We start from the raw sequence: 18,789 nt of genomic DNA on the forward strand, positions 1-18,789 counted from the left end.
AGAGCAATATTTCCATACTGTTCTTTCATGGGATTTTGTGTCATGATTTTATGAAGGTTTTTAATTCTTTGTGTTATGGTTTTTATTGTGTTTTGGTTTATCAAAAAAAATCTTTTAGTTTTTGCCAGTTCGCTGCCCTGAACTAGGGTTTTGAAGAAAATGGGTTGAAATACTTGGTCTCCATGTGTAACCAAGCAAAAAAGTACCTTGGAGACCAATTTGGACCTTTTTACATATTGTATTTTAATTTTTTGCTGTCTGTTGTGATGGAAAAGGTGATTTTGAGTGAATACTAGGCAAGTATGGTTATTTGGCTAGTAGCATGAACAAAACTCAAGATTTGCACCCAAAAGTGATTTGGAGTGAACAAAGGAATGAGGTAGAGGTCTAGGCATGTGACCAAGGCTGTTAAACATCATTTTGATGTGTTAGAATAGCTTGTTTCATTTAATCATTCTCTTGTTGTAAGCAAAACAGTGAGTTCACTATTATGTGGAATTTGTGTTTGTAAAAATGCTCATGGAGTGCTTCAAAGCATGATCCAAGCCTTGTAACTATAAAGGCTATGTAATAGGAGAGTTAAATAATGTTTTTATATACCTCATGGAAGTATACTTTCCATTTCATACTCCTTGTCTTGCAGGAACAAAGAGATAGCAGCAGATTGACTAGTAAAGGGACAGTTTTGACTGTGATAGTGACAAATTGACTGATTTTGCAATTGTTGGCCAAGAGTTTGGTAAAATGATTGTATGGAAAGGGTAGGGGAAGCTCTAAATTTCTATGGCAGAGGTCTCCAAGCAGTATGGGAGGATGAAACAAGTTTTATGGAGTGAATCCATGGTGGAAGCACCCAAACCCTCTTGAAAACCCTTGTTTTGAGGCTACAAAATAGGACAGTCATAAATTGACCTTCCCAAGACCTCTCTTGGCACTAATTCATGATTTTGGCCAAAAGGGTACTAAAAAATATTCTCATTTTTCAAATATTCCAAGTTGTTAGTGAGTAATGAGAAAAATATTATTTCAAGAGGGCTAAAAAGGGCTTATTCCTTGTAGCCCTGTTTTGCAAAAAGTGTGAAGCCGATTTGTGCAAGGTTGATTGGTATTGAAGAACCTTTGGAATCCATTTTAAAAAACTCAAGAAATTCTCCTAACACCTTAGTATGAGAAGTGGTACTATATTTGGGGTTTACACCTATAGTAAGGGTTTGAGTAAGCCATGAGCAAGTGAGCTTGAACTAGGTCTTTGAGAACAAAACCAAAAGCAAGTTTTTAACTCCTTGTCTAAACCTTTTGAAGAAGTCTTTTAACAAGAAGATTATACTTATCTTTAATTCATCCTCCTGTGGGCTTCTCCCTATCAGTCGACTTACAAGGATATATATAATTACATAATACATGTCGTCCTAATAATATAAATGTATAAACATTAAAACAAATTGTCGATGTCAGATCCAAGATATGTCGGCCTCCAATATCGATAACATGTTAGCCTGCATTGTCGATGACCAAATAAATCTTTTATCCTACCGGTTTCGATGTCGGTGTAGATTTTGTGAAGTGCCTATCGGTATACTATATGAAGCTTGAACCCAAAAACATGTTGCCATCAATGAAAACATAATGAAACTTAACCAATAGAGTGTCAATTTCTAACAGAGCTCACTTTTCATAATATGATAACCTGGAAGGCTACAACCCTCATGGAAGATTCACTACCTTACAATGAAATTGGTACTACAATCCAGTTAAGATGAACTAAAAGAATAACATCTACTAATGCATGATGACAGTGCTTGTTAAGCTCATTTGTCTGCTCTGCAATAATCTCTTCTCAATACACCACATTGAAATATAAACTCACTTATTTGCACATACACCATACTCTGATAATTTAGACACAACACCCATACACCAAATTACATGAATATAACACCTATTTATATAAATCATCAACCTTGACTATAAGGTCGGCCAAAACTCAACACCTAATTACAAATTTACATCACACGATACATAAATCAACCAATAGACCAATACAATGCCATAGACAACATAGCATGGACCTAAATCAACTCCTCAAATTCACATCACCATCGAAGATCTCGCCAAGATCAACCACAACACGTTACACCATCGAAAATACCACATAACACGAAGAATATCACCAAACCCAAAAAGATCTTCAACAATGCACACAATGATCAATGTGGACCACCAAGACAAATAGAACACAATAAAGAAACACCAATAAGAATGTTAAAACCATCCACAATAGCTGCACCAACACCACTTAATCAAATCTCCATCAATCAACATGCTAACACTCAAGAATACTCAATAGCAACAACTTGGACAAGAAAGATAGCTTGCAGATCACCAAATCATGAACCATTTGAGATGAAGATAAACATGAACATCCTGAACACTCCCAAATCTGAAACCAAAGTTATGGTCATACTAGAGCACAACAAATCAATCACCATAACATTGCAATATTGAACACTAAAAAATAATCTCCATACCGGAATCCATAACTCGATCAAGTCACCACATAGCATCATGAAATAAATAAAGAATGAAGTATCTCTAGTTTATTCAGCACAACAAGTAAATAAACCAACCAGATCAACTCACTGCAATCAATGAGATCAACATATTCTAGCAATGAGATCAATGAGATCAACATATTCTAGCACCAGAAATATCCAACAAAAGCTTACCGCACAATGATCACATGTCATGATTTTGAGCCGCATGGGATAGCGGGGAGTGTTATTGTTGAAGGGAAGGTTTACCCCATGTAGCCTTCACATCTGAAAAGTTGCCCATGCGGGCTAAGAAATTTCTCAACAGGAATGAAGATGCTTACCCCACATGGCAATATATGAACTTATAATTGTGAAGGAGTCAGAAAGACAGTGACACCCTACGAGATAACAGGAACTAAGGAATTGCATCAAGATCTTTACCTTATATGATTCATGAGCTACATTTTTTGGCATTGCGAGATAGGCAGATAGGAGGAAATAAGAGGTCCCTACCATCCTACATGATCGGAGAAGAATTGTTATGACTAAGTGAAAAGAAAATATGATGACATCTTGCAGGCTAGTGGGAATAGTGGCAACTAAAAGAGATTCATACCCTGTAGGGTTCAAAGGAAAAGGATAGAAGTGGTGTAGGGAGAAAAGGGCTAAAGAGTTTAGTACTCCCCTCCATCTCGCATCTAACAATGAATAGATAATACAAAGGAAAGAAAGGATAGAGTATTCAAAGCTAAAGAACCCTATGTGGGATAGCGAGAACCCCAAGATGATGAAAAAATATTTACCCCACATGGATAACATAAGCACGTGAAGGGTGGTGTGGAATAAAAAGGAAGGAAGGGGGATAGTAGTCCCTGTTATCCCGTGATGACAAAAGACAAAACAAAACAAAAGGAAGATCACTCCCTCATATAAGAAGAGATGATACCTTGCAAGGCAACGGGATGTATTGATTGAAAGAGATTTTCCCCACATGACAATAAATGAATCCTAGAAGGTAATGCGGGGCAATGAAAGATGAGACAAGAAAGTCTCCCTACTATCCCATGGGAGAAAAATATAAAGGGAGACATAGCTTTCAAAACCAAAAGTAATCATGGGTGGCTTATTAGCTTCCATGTCACCAGTCAAAGGCCATCAAAGGGTGATCTTAACCATTCATTTTTTGATCAATGGTCGAATTTGAATTTTTAAGCTACCAACTCAATACACCATGCACATAGGAATTAATGGCTACCAACCTATGTGTCAAAAAGGCATAATTTGAGGGAATTCTCGTGTACCCTACATTCGAATAGAAACCAGAGTGATTGAAGAGAAAGCTAAGAGTGAACCAGTGCATCTAGAGTGATTTAGTTATGCCTTGAAAAGTTAGTAGTCATTTATAAGCCATTTATTTACGTTTTGCAAGGATTTTTTAGTTGTTGGGTAGAGTTTTAGAAGGAAAGGTTGTGTTTGTTGCCCTAGTTGCGGGAGGGTTTTGTTTGTTTGTATTATGTCTTATTTCTCTAATTAAAAGAAATACAATGGCATCATATACTAAAAATAGTCCCTCCTCATTCATTGCAAAAACCTCCAAAATGGGAACAAGCTCCTTCATGCCTAGAATTACCCATGCCATCCCATTAACCATAGTCCATCTCATGCCATAAATTGCAAATACACCTACTGTAGTGTCCACTCCCGCATCCACTCCTTATGCATTCCTAGAGGCTGAACCGAGTTGTCCACCAAAGAAAAATCCTTCTCAGCTCAAAAATAAGAGGGAATCCAAGAAAGTAACTATCATTTCAACAGATGAGGAATCATCTGATGACCCTAACCCTCCCCCAAAGGCTAGGAAGCCAACTCAAAAAAGAAAGGAGCTTAGTGTTAAAGCCTCCACCAAAAAAGAATCCATAGAAGCTTCCCTCATAGAGATCCACAAGTTGAGGGGTCAAACCCATGAAAGGACTTCAAAACCCAAGAAGAAAAGGAATCCTACAAAGAGGACCATGCCTAGGGCTACCAAGAAAACCAAAAAAACTTTTTCAGAAGAGGAGCAAGCTCCTACCCAGTTTGAGTAACCCATAGAGGCCTCAACTCCACTTGCCCCATGACAAATAGCAAAGAAAGTTGCCAAGAAAGTGGAGAAGTAACTAGAAGAGATGGATCAAAATAAAAAGAGGAAATTGAGAGGCCTCTATCAGGATCTCCTCAAACTATTCCAAGGCTCGACTATGTAGGAGAATCTCAAGACTACATTCAATGACCATGAGTTAAGGTGCAGAGACAAGTATACTAACGACCGTGGATGGAACTTTTTTTAATATTTCTATGGAAATAGAGACAAATAAATCCCAATGTCAAACTCATGGAGACTCAACTTGGGAAATTGGTATTCTCAAACATATTTGTGGAGCCAATGTTGATTAGAGAGCTTGGTAAGATGTATCACCCTCATAGCATGACTATCAAAACAACTAGTGGTCATGTTTTTGTAGATATAACTAAAGAGGCCATAGCTAAATGTTTTAATTTGGATAGGAATTCCCTCAAAGGAATTAACCAAGATAGGCTAACAAGAGAATATTATGCCAAGAAGGAATTTTATAGGAAGAAGGTATTGTTAGATAGATCTGATACAGAGAGTAAACTGAGAGTGGGGAGTGAATCAGTTTACCATCAGAAATCAAAACTAATGCATATCAAAATCATTAAACCAAAGCACAAAGAAACCAACACAATGAAGGATAGAACATGAAAGAACAGTACACACAACACCAATATTTTTATGTGGAAAACCCGGTAAAGGGAAAAACCACGGCGGGAAACCCTACCCACAATCAGATAATACTTTTCCAGCAATATGTGAAATTATAATGGGGATTACACTTGCAATCAGGCCAACCACCTAGAACTCACTGCTCATCACAAAAAGAAGTCTCATTAACTTACAAAAACATTGGATTACAATCCGAAAAGAATGAACTATGAAAGTAGCATCTCCTAATGCTTGATATAGTTCCCATTAAGCACAAATGTTTGCCCTAAAATACAAAAACCTCACTGAATGATATATCTCTTGTTTGCACATAAACTAATAATGCAGACATAACCATCGATCCCATCCATATACAAGTTACATGAATAAGTCACCTATAAATACAGATCATCAACCTTATTGACAACGTTGGCTAAACCCTAAACCCATAAACCCATAATAACAAAAATGCATTACATGGTATCACCAGACCAATATTATGATTTACATTACATAGCATGGACCTAAATCAAGTAACCAAACAATTCAATCTATCTGAAATTCGCTAAGACCAAAATCCAACACGCTTCACCAACTAGTAGAAACCCTTAGTGAAGTAACACAAAAAGTCTAACCGGATCCAAATAGGACCACCATAACAACACACCAGCCATTGCAAAGTCACCAAACACTTAGAATATGATGAAGAAGAACCTTCAACATGATAGAAACTGATTCCATAAGACAAACCAAAATTGTCTAACCAAAACACCACATATCACTTACCGATAAAGCTAACTTGTACCAAGAAATACCAACCAGGAACATAAGTGATAGTTACCAGAGCACCAAAACATGAAACAATAGAATATGGAAAACAAATAACCATCTAGAGTAAGCATCCAAAACCGATTCCAGAGATCTAATCATATCGAATTAGAATCATAGTCAAAACCAAGATGATCACCAAGACTAAGTGGGATAGGTCCAACCGAGATACAGTGTTGACATCAATGAGAACACTTAACCAAATCCAACATATTGCCCACAATCTCTCCCTTTAGCATTGATGGCAACACTGGATGTGAAAAAAATCTAAGTGCCAAGGAACGCCAACAATCTCCCTCAAAGATATGACTGATTTTCACATGAATACCACCTCTCCCCCTTTGACATCAATGACAATGGATGGATACCAAATTAAAAATACTGAACCAAACATCTAACTACTCCCTCTGAGTAGTAGCATCATGTCATCAACTCGAATCAAATAAAATATATGATAAGCTTACCGGATTTATTTATTCCTACATCTCTAAGTCTCTTTCGAAGGGTTGGTAACCCCCAACTGATCTCTGAGATATTCAAATGTATCTTTAGGCAATGGTTTAGTTAGAATATTTGCAATCTACTCCTTAGTAGACACATAAACCAATCTGACTTCCTTTGCATCAACCTTTTCCTTCAATAAATTGTACCTTATAGAAATGTGTTTTGATTTTGAATGAAATACCAGATTCTTTGACATATCAATAAAATAGTATTATCATAGTGAATAATAATAGGCTCATCATAACTTACCCTTATATATTTTAACATTTCTTTCATCCATAAAATTTGAGTACAGTTGGTAGCAACAACTACATATTCCTGCTTCAATAGTAGATAATCAAGTACATGATTGTTTCTTGCTAAGCCATGAAACCAACTTCTTCCCAAGAAAGAATGCACCACCATTAGTGCTCTTCCTATCATCTACATCTCTTGCCCAATCAAAATCTGTATATGCACATAATCTGAAGTCATCATTCTTTGGATACCATAACCCAAGGTCTATTGTACCTGTCAAATACCTAAATATCCTCTTAACAACAATTTCATGAGTTTCTCTGGGATTTGATTGAAATCTAGAGGTAATACAAATAGCATTCATAATATCAGGTCTAGTCTGAGTTAAGTACAACAATCCACCAATCATTTATTTGTATCTACTTGGATTCACTTTAGGGGATTCATCATCCTTTAACAATTTGCAACCGGTTATCATAGGAGTACCAACATGTTGGGAATTATCATGTCCAAATTTCTTAAGTAACTCCTTCACATATGTAGTTTGATAAATGAAAATACCTTTATCAATCTAATTAATCTACAAACCTAAGAAAAAATTCATCTCACCAATCATAGACATTTCAAATTCATTCTTCATATCATCAACAAATTTCATGCATAGACTATCTTCTCCTCCAAAAATGATATCATCCACAAAGAATTCAATGATCGGTATGCCATCATGCTCAATTTTGTAATATAGGTTATTATCAACATTACCTTTTCTAAAACCAAGCTTAGAAAGATATTTGTCTAATCTAGTATACCATGCCCTAGGGGCTTGTTTTAGTCCATATAAATCTTTCTTCAGTCTGCAAACCATGTCCTTGTCTTCTGATAAACAAAATCCATTAGGTTTCTCAATGTAGAATTCCTCTTCAAGATCTCCATTCAGAAATGCGCATTTGACATCCATCTGATATACTTTGTAGTTCTTGTGTGCAACATAAGCAAGAAAAAGTCTTACCGCTTCAATTCTTGCAACCGAGGCATAAGTCTCACCATAATCAACTCCTTCTTCCTGTGAATAACCTTTGTAAAAAAATCTAGCCTTGTTCCTCACAATTTGACCTTTCTCATTCTATTTATTCTTGTAAACCCATTTAGTTCCAATAATGTTCTTGTCTTTAGGTCTAGGAACTAGTTCCCATGCATTATTCTTTTCAATTTGATCTAATGCTTCTTCCATTGCTTTTATTCAATTTTCATCTTTACTTACTTCAATAAATGATTCTGGTTCAATTTGAAAAATCAAACATACCTCTTGAGTAGCTATCCTTCTCCTAGTTATCACACCTTTGCTTTTATATCTAATGATCTGATCTTTAGAATGATTTAGTTTCACATACCTAGGAGTCTTTGAATTTTCTTGATTTACTGAATCTTTCTGTTGTTCCTCTGTCACCGTTGAGTTTTCTGATGTTATCAGAGTGACAGGTTCACTGTTCTAAGCATCTTTATGTATTACTGGTTCAGGTCTGATAAATTCATCTTTTGGTCCATAGTCATATGATCTGATCTGATTACTGCCATGTTCATCCACCTTGACATTTATGCTCTTTGTTATCATATTCAATCTTTTGTTATAACATCTATATGATTTTCTCTTAGTAGAATAACCCAAAAATATTCCTTCATCACTTCTAGGATCAAATTTTACCAATGCATCATCTCTTCTAATGTAACATTTACTTCCAAAATTTCTAAAATATCTGATAGTAGGAGTATTCCCAAACCATAATTCATAAGGAGTCTTACCGGTATAACCTTTTAAGTGTACTATGTTGAAAGTGTATACAGATGTATTGATAGCATCCCTCTAATAAATATAAGACAATTTAGCTTATGTCATCATAGTCCTTGCCATATCCAATATGGTTATGTTGTTCCTTTCTACCAATCCATTCTATTGTGGAGTCTCCTAGGTGTAGAAAGTTGTCTTTTGATTCCATTCTTCTCACAAAAGTTGTTTATTTCACCAGATTTAAACACACCACCTTGATCTGATCTCAAACACTTTATCTTTAGTCATGTCTCAGTCTCAACCATAGCTTTAAAGGTTTTGAATTTCTCAAAAGCTTCAGATTTTTCTTTCAAAAATGCTACACTCATCATTCTAGAATAATCATCAATAAGTAATATAAAATATATATCACCTTGAAAAATTTTAGTCCTTGTCATTCCACACAGATCAGTATGAATAAGATCAAGAATTTTATTAGATTTATCATGTATGCTTCTAAAAGAAGTTCTGAATTGCTTACCCATTTGATATTCTCTACATACCGGATTATGAGGTTTGACAATTTTGGGCAAATCTCTGATAGCCTATGTTGAATTGATCTTCACTATGCAATCAAAATTTACATGACACATCCTCTTATGACATAACCATCTTTCATCAATCTAAGAAATCAAGCAAGATTTCTCACTAGAGTTCAAATGAAATATGTTTCCATTGGTCAGGGTTTCAGAAGCAATTTCCAATCCAGATCTATTGATGAGCTTACATTTCCCATCCTTGAATTATAATGAAATCCTGTATACACCATCTGACCTACACTTAAAATATTATGCTTTAATCCTTCAACATAATAAACAATATCAGTGTTATTCTTACCATCCAATGATATTGTTCCCTTGTTGTTGATCCTACATGCCTAATTGTCTCCAAATCTAACTAATCTGCCATCAAATACTTATATTGATAGAAATATTTTCTTGTCACTAGTTGTGTGATGTGATCATCCACTATCTATAACCCATTCATCCTTTTCTTCAATTTTAGTAACTAAAACCTTTTCCTCAGTATGAGTTGTTTCAATGACAGGTTTCAGAGAATCATCCTTGATAGCAAGAAAAACCCAATCCTTACAGGAGGAAGCTCCATTACTAGTTCCACTCATAGGATCATCGTCATCATCATCATCACCAGCATAATATCATGGTTTATCCTTATTCCTTCTAAATTTAGGTTTGTTCTGATATTTTGGATTAGGCTTATAACTCTTCACAAATATTTCATGATTCATAGCATCTCTTTCAGGGCATCTAGAAGCAAAATGACCAATCTTATTGCATGAAAAATATTAAAAGGGAATTTTCCTTCATACTTACTTCTAGCTAGTCTTAGGAATTCTTCTAGAAATCAGGGCTTCCAGCTCTTCAAGTTCCCTTTCTTCTCTTTTAATGTCCTCCATATCTTTAGCATACATATCCTTCCAATCTATCTTTTGCTTATCAAAGGAAGATTATTTAAATGTAGTCTCAGTTTTAGTAGCACTTTGATCTCCAAGTTCCTCAAGCTCAAAAGTAGTCAATTTCCCATGTAGTGTATCTCTGGTAATAGAGGTACTTGAAATTGTCTTGAGTTCATTTATTGTAGTAGCCTTCATCTTATAAGTTAGAGGTAGAACTCTTAGAACCTTTGACACTATCTCATCCTCACTAACTTATCCGCCGCAACATTTGATTCCCATAACAATCTCATTTACTCTATCCATGAAAGAACTTATCTTCTCATATTCTTCCATCTTCAAAGTTTCATACCTTACCCGAAAATCTTCAGGTTTTGCAATTTTCAAAGCCTGGTCACCTTCATAAAGAGTTTCAATCTTTGTCCAGATCAACTTTGCATTCTCAAACTCTATGACATACAATAGATTTTCATCAGATAGGGTGCTTAACAATGCTTCTTCTACTCTGACGTCATTTTCAGCCTTCTTCTGTTCAACAACGGGTATCGGTGTTCCAGAATTAGGATCATGATGCAATACCCTTTCTCCACTATCTCTCAAAATTAAGCTCCAAGACATCTAAGATGAATCTTCATTCCAAAATTAGGATCATGATGCAATACCCTTTCTCCACTATCTCCCAAACTTCAGCTCCAAGACATCTAAGATGAATCTTCATTCGCTTCTTCCATATTTTATAAATTTGTACCATCAAATTTGGGACTCTCCTTCTGATAGGGATTAAATGTAGAACTAGATGCGGTTTCCATCGGATCTCCTCAAGCGGTTAAGCTTTTGTAGAGAGGACCTTGCTCTAATACCAATTGTTAGACAGATCTGATACTGGGAGTAAACTGAGAGGGGGGTGAATCAGTTTACCATCAGAAATCAAAACTAATGCATATCAAAACCATTAAATCAGAGCACAAAGAAATCAACATAATAAAGGATAGAACATGGAAGCATAGTACACACAACACCAATATTTTGACATGAAAAACCTAATAAATGGAAAAACCATGGTGGGAAACCCTACCCACAATCAGATAATACTTTTGCAACAGTATGTGAAATTATAATGGGGATTGCACTTGCAATCAGACCAACTTTCTAGAGCTCACTTTTCATCACAAAAAGAAGTCTCACTGACTTACAAAAACATCATACTACAATCTGGAAAGAATGAATTATGAAAGTAGCATCTCCTAATGCTTGATACAGTTCTGATTAAGCATAGATTCATGCCCTACAATACAAAAACCTTTACTGAATGATATATCACTCGTTCACACATAAACCTTCCTCTTATAATATAGACATAACCATCAATCCCATATATATACCAATTACATGAATAAGTCACCTATAAATACGGATCATCAACCTTATTGACAAGGTCGGCTAAACCCTAAACCCATAATAACAAAAATTACATTACACAGTATCACCAAAATAATATTATGATTTACATTACATAGCATGGACCTAAATCAAGTAACCAAACAATTTCATCCATCGGAAATTCTGCTAAGACCAAAGTCCAACACGCTTCACCAACCGATAGAAACACTTGTGAAGTAACACATAAAGTCTAACTGAATTCAAATATGACCACCATAATAGCACACCAGCCAATGCAAAGTCACTAAACACTTAGAATATGATCAAGAAGCACCTTCACCATGATAGAAATTGATTCCATAAGCTGAACCAAAATCATCTGACCAAAACACCAAATATCACTTACTGGTAAAGCTAATTGGTATCGAGAAATACCAACCGGGAACATAAGCAATAATTACCAGAGCACCAAAACATGAGCCAATAGAATATGGAAAAAAAAAAACCATACAGAGTAAGCATCCAAAACTGATTCCAGAGATCTGATCATATCGGATCAGAATCATAGCCAAAACCAAGATGATCACCAAGACTAACTAGGATAGGTCCAACTGAGATAGCCTCCAACTGGGATACAGTGTTGACATCAATGACAACACTTAACTAAATCCAACATATTGGCAATAGGTTCTACGTCTTTTCTTGAAGAGATTGTATCAATGGGGAAAGGGTTTCCTCTAAGAATTAGAGAAAGAGCCTCTCAGTTTAACCGTCTTTAAGGATTATTTTTCTAAGACATATTACACTCTATGTCAAGTTTTGAGCAAAGATTGTGAATTAATAATGATACCTATGGATTTCATGATGATGGCCATGAAGATCCAACATTCAGATACTAATGAGTTAAATTATTTTTCCGCAATCATTCAAGTATGAGGAGTTAATTAAAGCAAAGAACCACAAAGAGGGATTAAATTTCAAACATTATTATTTAATATGCCATCTAATTCTTTTTCAAAATAGAACTAGATGGAAGGAATCCTTGAAGGTAAATCTTTTTAATCCAAGGACTAATGTAGGGTAGCCAGTATGGTCGATGCAAAGATGGACCCAAGTATGGGACAAAGGATCCAAGTACTCTAATTATAAGAAATTATTTGATTGCTCTGTTATGAGGATCCTAATGATGATGGGGGTTACATTGCCAAGGCTTCCAAAGGACATAATAAAAAGCTTGAGAGTCAAGAGTGCTAAAGCTAATAACACTATATACCCTGAGGGAGCATTCACCCACAATTTTGGGGATTTCTTCTTTTATTCAAATTGTACATTAGTTAGAGTATATGGGTGTAATCAAGCACTTCATATGCTACCCATCACAATTTCTCCTAGGCTTGCATTCATAGGTTTCATACAAAAACTACTATGGTTAGAGAAGGACCAAATAAGGATAGAAAAGAAGGGACAACACCTCCCCCAAGTGACAAAGTTTAATGAATTCACTATGGGATGTGATACCCTTGATAAAGTGTAGGACTTCCTTGTAAATAATTATAGGCTAAAGGTTAGCCAAGCAAGGTGTTTTGATCTCGAGGGCTATATCAATGATGTAAAGGTGAATAAATTTAAAGTAAGGGGTTTTACTCATATCTTTTATGAAAGGGAATATTTAATTAGGAATTCTTACCCATGTGAGGCCCTACAAAGAAGGAAAAAATGGGATTATTTAAATAGATTGGGAAAAAAAAGAAAATAAGAGGTTCCTAAATTCTAGGGATTTTTGGTGAACATTCATAATGAATTTGTCAGTCTGTCATGCAAATTCAAGACATTTCATGAATTAATCGCAAGTGAACTAGCTCGAAGGTAGGCTAGGAAGCCTAATAGAGTCCGTGAGGAAAGGCCTACATTTAATCTCGTTGTAAGATACAAAGGGAAGGAAGTTATGATAGAGGGGCCTTCACAAGGTGCTTCCCAACAAGACCCCCAAGGAATAAAGCAACCAAGTGCTGGGGCAGTGAGAAAGATTGAAAAGGGGAAGGCTAGAATATCTTATTTTGCTGATATAGTGAGGAAGAAGTGGAATCTATTGTTCCACCACCTTCCCCTCCTCATGATGCTTTTCAAGAAGATGAGGCTACAAAAGTATTGATGGACATGGACAAGGAAATCATCCCGAGCATCATCCTTGGGGATGAGGTTACAGATGAAAGGGTAATTACTTCTAGACAATTTATGTCAAATGATAATTTTATCCATACAGATGAATTCAAATCTTTTTGGTTGCGAGAGAAGTTAAAGGAATTGTCTAAGGAGGAAATGCAAAACTTTGATAAGTATAATATTAAATGTGTTCCTCAAGAGGCTAGAGAATTAATTAAAAAGAGTGGCATCCTCTTGATACTAGGATGGGACCTCGAGAAAATTTTCCTTTTGGACCTAATAATGAGGCAAGACGACCCCATGTATGCACAAGAATTTGGAGAGCATGGATCCGAGGTCAGTCCAAGTATAAAATATTTTTCTTTATGGTCTAAAGCTCCTAGTACAAATAAGACCATGGTATTAAAAGGGGTGGAGCATAAAGAAGGTGATGTAGTTATTAGAACTTTAGTAGACACAATTCACTAAATTGGTCATGAAAGAGCAGGAAAAGCAGTATGAAAGGCTCAAGGCCTTACATGTGGCCCTTAATGTTGATCATAGGAGACTCTTTATTGAAAAATGAAAAGTTAAAGGCTAACTTGGCTAAAAGAGACTAGACATCCTCGATGGGTCCTTAACCTAAGGAGTTGGAAAAGATAAAAGAGGAACTACAAAAATTAAAAAAAGAGGCCAAGAAAAATTATTTTGAAATTAGGAGGTCCATGATTTTTTAGATTTCAAGTAGAGTCTTGAATAAACTTGATGAGGTCCATACCTCTTATTCTTTGGTGTCACAATTGTGTGACCAATTGGATGAAATTCTTTCATTCTTTCAACCTATCATAGTGACTGGGTTCCCGAAGGCACAACAATTGAAAGAAATTTTTTTGGCAGTATAAAATTACCCCAAGGCACCCAAAATGTGGGGGATACATGGAAGAATTATAATTTTTTAATCAAATAATTATCCCATTTGGAGGATGCAATAAAGGCATTAAATGAGAAGATCTGATCTTTTGAGGGCCTACAAAAGAGGGTCATTCTCACAATTTTGACAAATGAGAGGTAGATAAAGGATCTTGCTGGATGGAAGGAGGACTTCAAATCATCAATAAATGTAGTCCTAGATACACTAACCAATGCACCTAATCAGGAGAATACTTATCATTTGATTATTGATAAAATCATTGATGTGGATTCTCTACATCATAAGTTCACATTAGAGATTGTCATTGTACCAGCTCACAAGATGAAAGAGGCAATGAAAAAATTGGAGGGATTGAGGTCTTTTGTCTAACCAATGAGATTGAAGTTTGGCATAAAAAATATTTCTCTTTAGAAGAGGATCAACCCAAGGAGGATGTGTAATTAAGGCTACATCAATTTTGGTGTCCTTTTTTTATTTTTTCCTATGCAGGTTATCAATTTTGGCAAGTTGATTGGAAAGCTTAGTTACTTTGAGTTGTCCATGTGCATTTGCTCCAGCTTCCAAAAATATAACCCCCCCATGGTGGTCAATGCAAGTACAGAAAGAACCACCTAACATAATTAATCAGGGATGGAGCTCCAGTTTCTAGATTCAACCCTTGCATCTACTAAAATTAATGAGCCATGAAGACTTGCACATAGGGTTGATTAGAAGCTACTTTTGGTAGAATTTTTGTAAAATGTAATGAATGACATTTTGAAAAGTGTCACTCACGACCCGAAGCTTGTTTTTCTCCTGTGTGCTTATAATAGAGAATTCAGGGTTATAGTGATAGGATTTTGAAAAAATTCAAAGGGTAATATGTAATAGGCCAAAAGAAATAGAGAAAGACTGAACATTTCCTTTCTACAGATGTCTCTTGTAATGTATACTTATATTTTGAAAATTAATGAATAAATATCATTTTTAGATTGTCTCATATTTTCTGTTAGTTACCAAATTTTTATCACACCTAAATTTGGTGACCTATTACATGCCTTTTACATTGCATTTCGAAGAAAGGTACACAATTTTTTTTCAAGTTTGTTGTCTTTACAAATAAACATGTATGCCATATAAGTATCTTATTTCAAAATATACCAATTGTTTGAATCAAAAGAGATATACATGATTAAAACATCTGCATGTAACACATTTTTTTTTATAAAAATTAAACTTTTCATGAAATCCCACACAAGCCGTAGGAATAGCCAAGATGTATTTTTCTGATTATAGTATAGTAAATACATAAGAAACTAGAAGAATTTATGAAAGAAAGAGAGCGGGAACCCATCAATGCCTGGATAGGTTGATGAGTTATTTTTGGAGTCTTCAAAATAGTTTTATTGGTTCAAGTGCACCATTGTCCACTCCAAGAGATGACCTGAAAAGAGAGAGAAAATATTTGTTAGAGCTTTGAGTTATTATCTCATTCCTACATACATAATGCTAAACTCGATGTGCTTATAGTGCTACATCAGACTCAAAGCAAGAAGAAAGATCAATGCAAAGAAAGTGCCATGAGATAGCAACAAATATCATATTTTATTTAACATGTTTATTTTATGTGCATATACAAGTTTCATCATAAAGTATGTGGGTTAAAATGGGTTCCCACAAGGGTTGAGCTCAGCATACATGTCGTCATTCACAAGGTGACACTAATCAAGTGCCAGACATGGGGTACAATCACATCCATGGTACCATATACTGTCACTCAATGACAGTATAAACTATTGGCATTTAGCATAACCGATACAAATACAGGTGATGCAATTGAAGACTGATGGCTGCACCAGTAAAGGATAGAAGTCTATTTGTGATGAAGAGATTGAGATTCTATGAATAGATGACATGATTAGTTATTTGTGTTGTCATTGATGGCAACTGATGTCAAATGATGTTCCTAATGTTTTGTTTTGTCATCTTAGTGATTTGGTTTACCAGAAGATAGGGTTTACTGTTAGTAAACTAAAGTGTGTGAAATAGGCCTTTAACCGATAAAGTAGAGTTGTTTTGATTGAATCCAATGATCGGCGATGTTTGGTGATTTGCGGTTTGGATGGTGAACTTGTATCATGGAAAGGTGTATCTAACCAGAACTGAAACTTGTGAAGATTACCGGAAGGTGTGTTTCAAATTTCTGATGAAGTTTTGCTAATGTTTTAGTAGGGTTTTGTTAGTGAATAGATTTGTCCTTCTAAAATAACTGTACAAATAAACTCAAAATGCCCATAATGAAGACAAAAAGAACTAACAGTTGGATAGATTATCATTGAAGTGATAATCTTCCTCTGAATTGAGAGGTATAACTCCCACGTAGAAGATTTACAAGGAATTAAATTGCTGATATGCTTTTAACCAGAAAGCAATAAAGGAAAATAACATTCATCCATAGCCATGAAAATGAATGCCAAAGATTTACAAAATAGATATAAATGAAGACCATTAAGTCAAAGTTTAATTGTCTACACTCATGGATAACATTTGGAATAAAAACTAATAGAGAATTTTGTTGCTCCAATATGGCTTACTTTCAAGCACACAATCTTGTAATAAATCCACATACATAATCGATTATAGCAAAAAAGACATTAATAAACAACTGCAAAGGCTCAAAGTCTAGCTACAGTCATGAGAAGAATATCAACAACACAAAGATTGAAGATATCATCTGCATTCTATTCATTTCTGAAAATCAGCTCAAAGATTGATATTTTCTATACAAAACATTTCTTAGAAAAGCTTCAACTCCTCCCTTACAAATAAAAATCTATTCCCCCTCACCCACAGGCTGCTCAGAGAAAAGAAAAGAAGAACCCCACCTCCTTCAATCCTTTCACAATAAATAACTACATGAGATCTTTATTTAGTTTTATAACTGAGTCTTGAAAAACTTTTTAACTTATGCTTTTCACTTTCCCCATTACTCTTATTTATAAAATCAAATATTTATAAACATTAGAAATATAATTCTCTAAATTTTATAAGAATATTTGGACAGGTGGCACTTGAGTATTTTATCCTAAAATGAAAATATTCTTTATGTTGGGCGGACTGAAAATATTTGTGACAGTCAAAATCTGTCTCGGTACGGGGGCCATAACTTTTGTTTGCATCGTTGGATCTTTCTCAATTTTGGATATGTTGGTCATAACCTAGTTTTCTACATTCTGACCAAAGATATTTTAAACATAATTTCTGAGTAAAAAGATAGGTGCTAATGTGTGCGGGTCTATATGATTGTCATAAAATCAGACTTGTCAAAAATAATATTCTCAGTGATTTTCACTTCTTCTGCTCTCAAACACACTAATTTCTTTGAAATTAGAATCGACCTTCTATAGATTCTAATAATTATAGATATAGATGAGATGAAAAATGATAATTCATATGGGATTTAAATCCATCTGAAGTATTTGAGTTGTCTTATTGTGACAACTTTTGAACTTGGCCCTGTCAAACCATCTGTACCTAGGGAACAGTTGAACTACTTAAACTCTATCATACCTATTGAACTTATTGAACTGGTTGAAATTTGAACCCGCAGAGCTTGAACCTGATAGGTTCAAATACACAAATTGCACCCATATGCTTCATTGATTGCTTTGCCTTTCCATTTTGGTTGCGTGTTGAACCTTTGAATTTCATCGAACATTTTGAACATCACTAAACTGTTTGAACTAGGTTCAAATGGTTCATAGTCTAGAGAAAGAGTATATGAAACACCATCCACAACCATGAAATAGAGCTGCTGCAAAACACTTGATATGAATGTTAGCCTGAAAATGTCTTAGACACAACTTAGAACCTGTGGTACCTAAATGAACACTATTAACTCTTTTTCAGGATGGTTCAAGGGGTTCATGAGGTTCAAACCAACCATTGAAACATAATGCTAAGGATTTAGAAATGATTTACAAGAGGATTAGGGATTGAACCAATGAACTTTTAACAAGATTCCAAAAAAAGAGGGAGAAAAGGACTCAACTAAAATTTTTGCAAGGCGACTCACTCTTGTTATGAGGGACAAATGACAAGGTAATAGGTTTATGACCAGTGAAGAAATCATCAAACTGATAATGATTTTTATTATGATGATGATCGATGGCGAGTGTACATGAAATTGGTAACTCGGCACAACCCGCGTGAAATATTTAATTATTTTTCTTTGTTTTTGTTTTAATAAGTAAA

Source organism: Cryptomeria japonica, chromosome 6, assembly GCF_030272615.1.
Source record: "Cryptomeria japonica chromosome 6, Sugi_1.0, whole genome shotgun sequence".
NCBI lineage: Eukaryota > Viridiplantae > Streptophyta > Pinopsida > Cupressales > Cupressaceae > Cryptomeria > Cryptomeria japonica.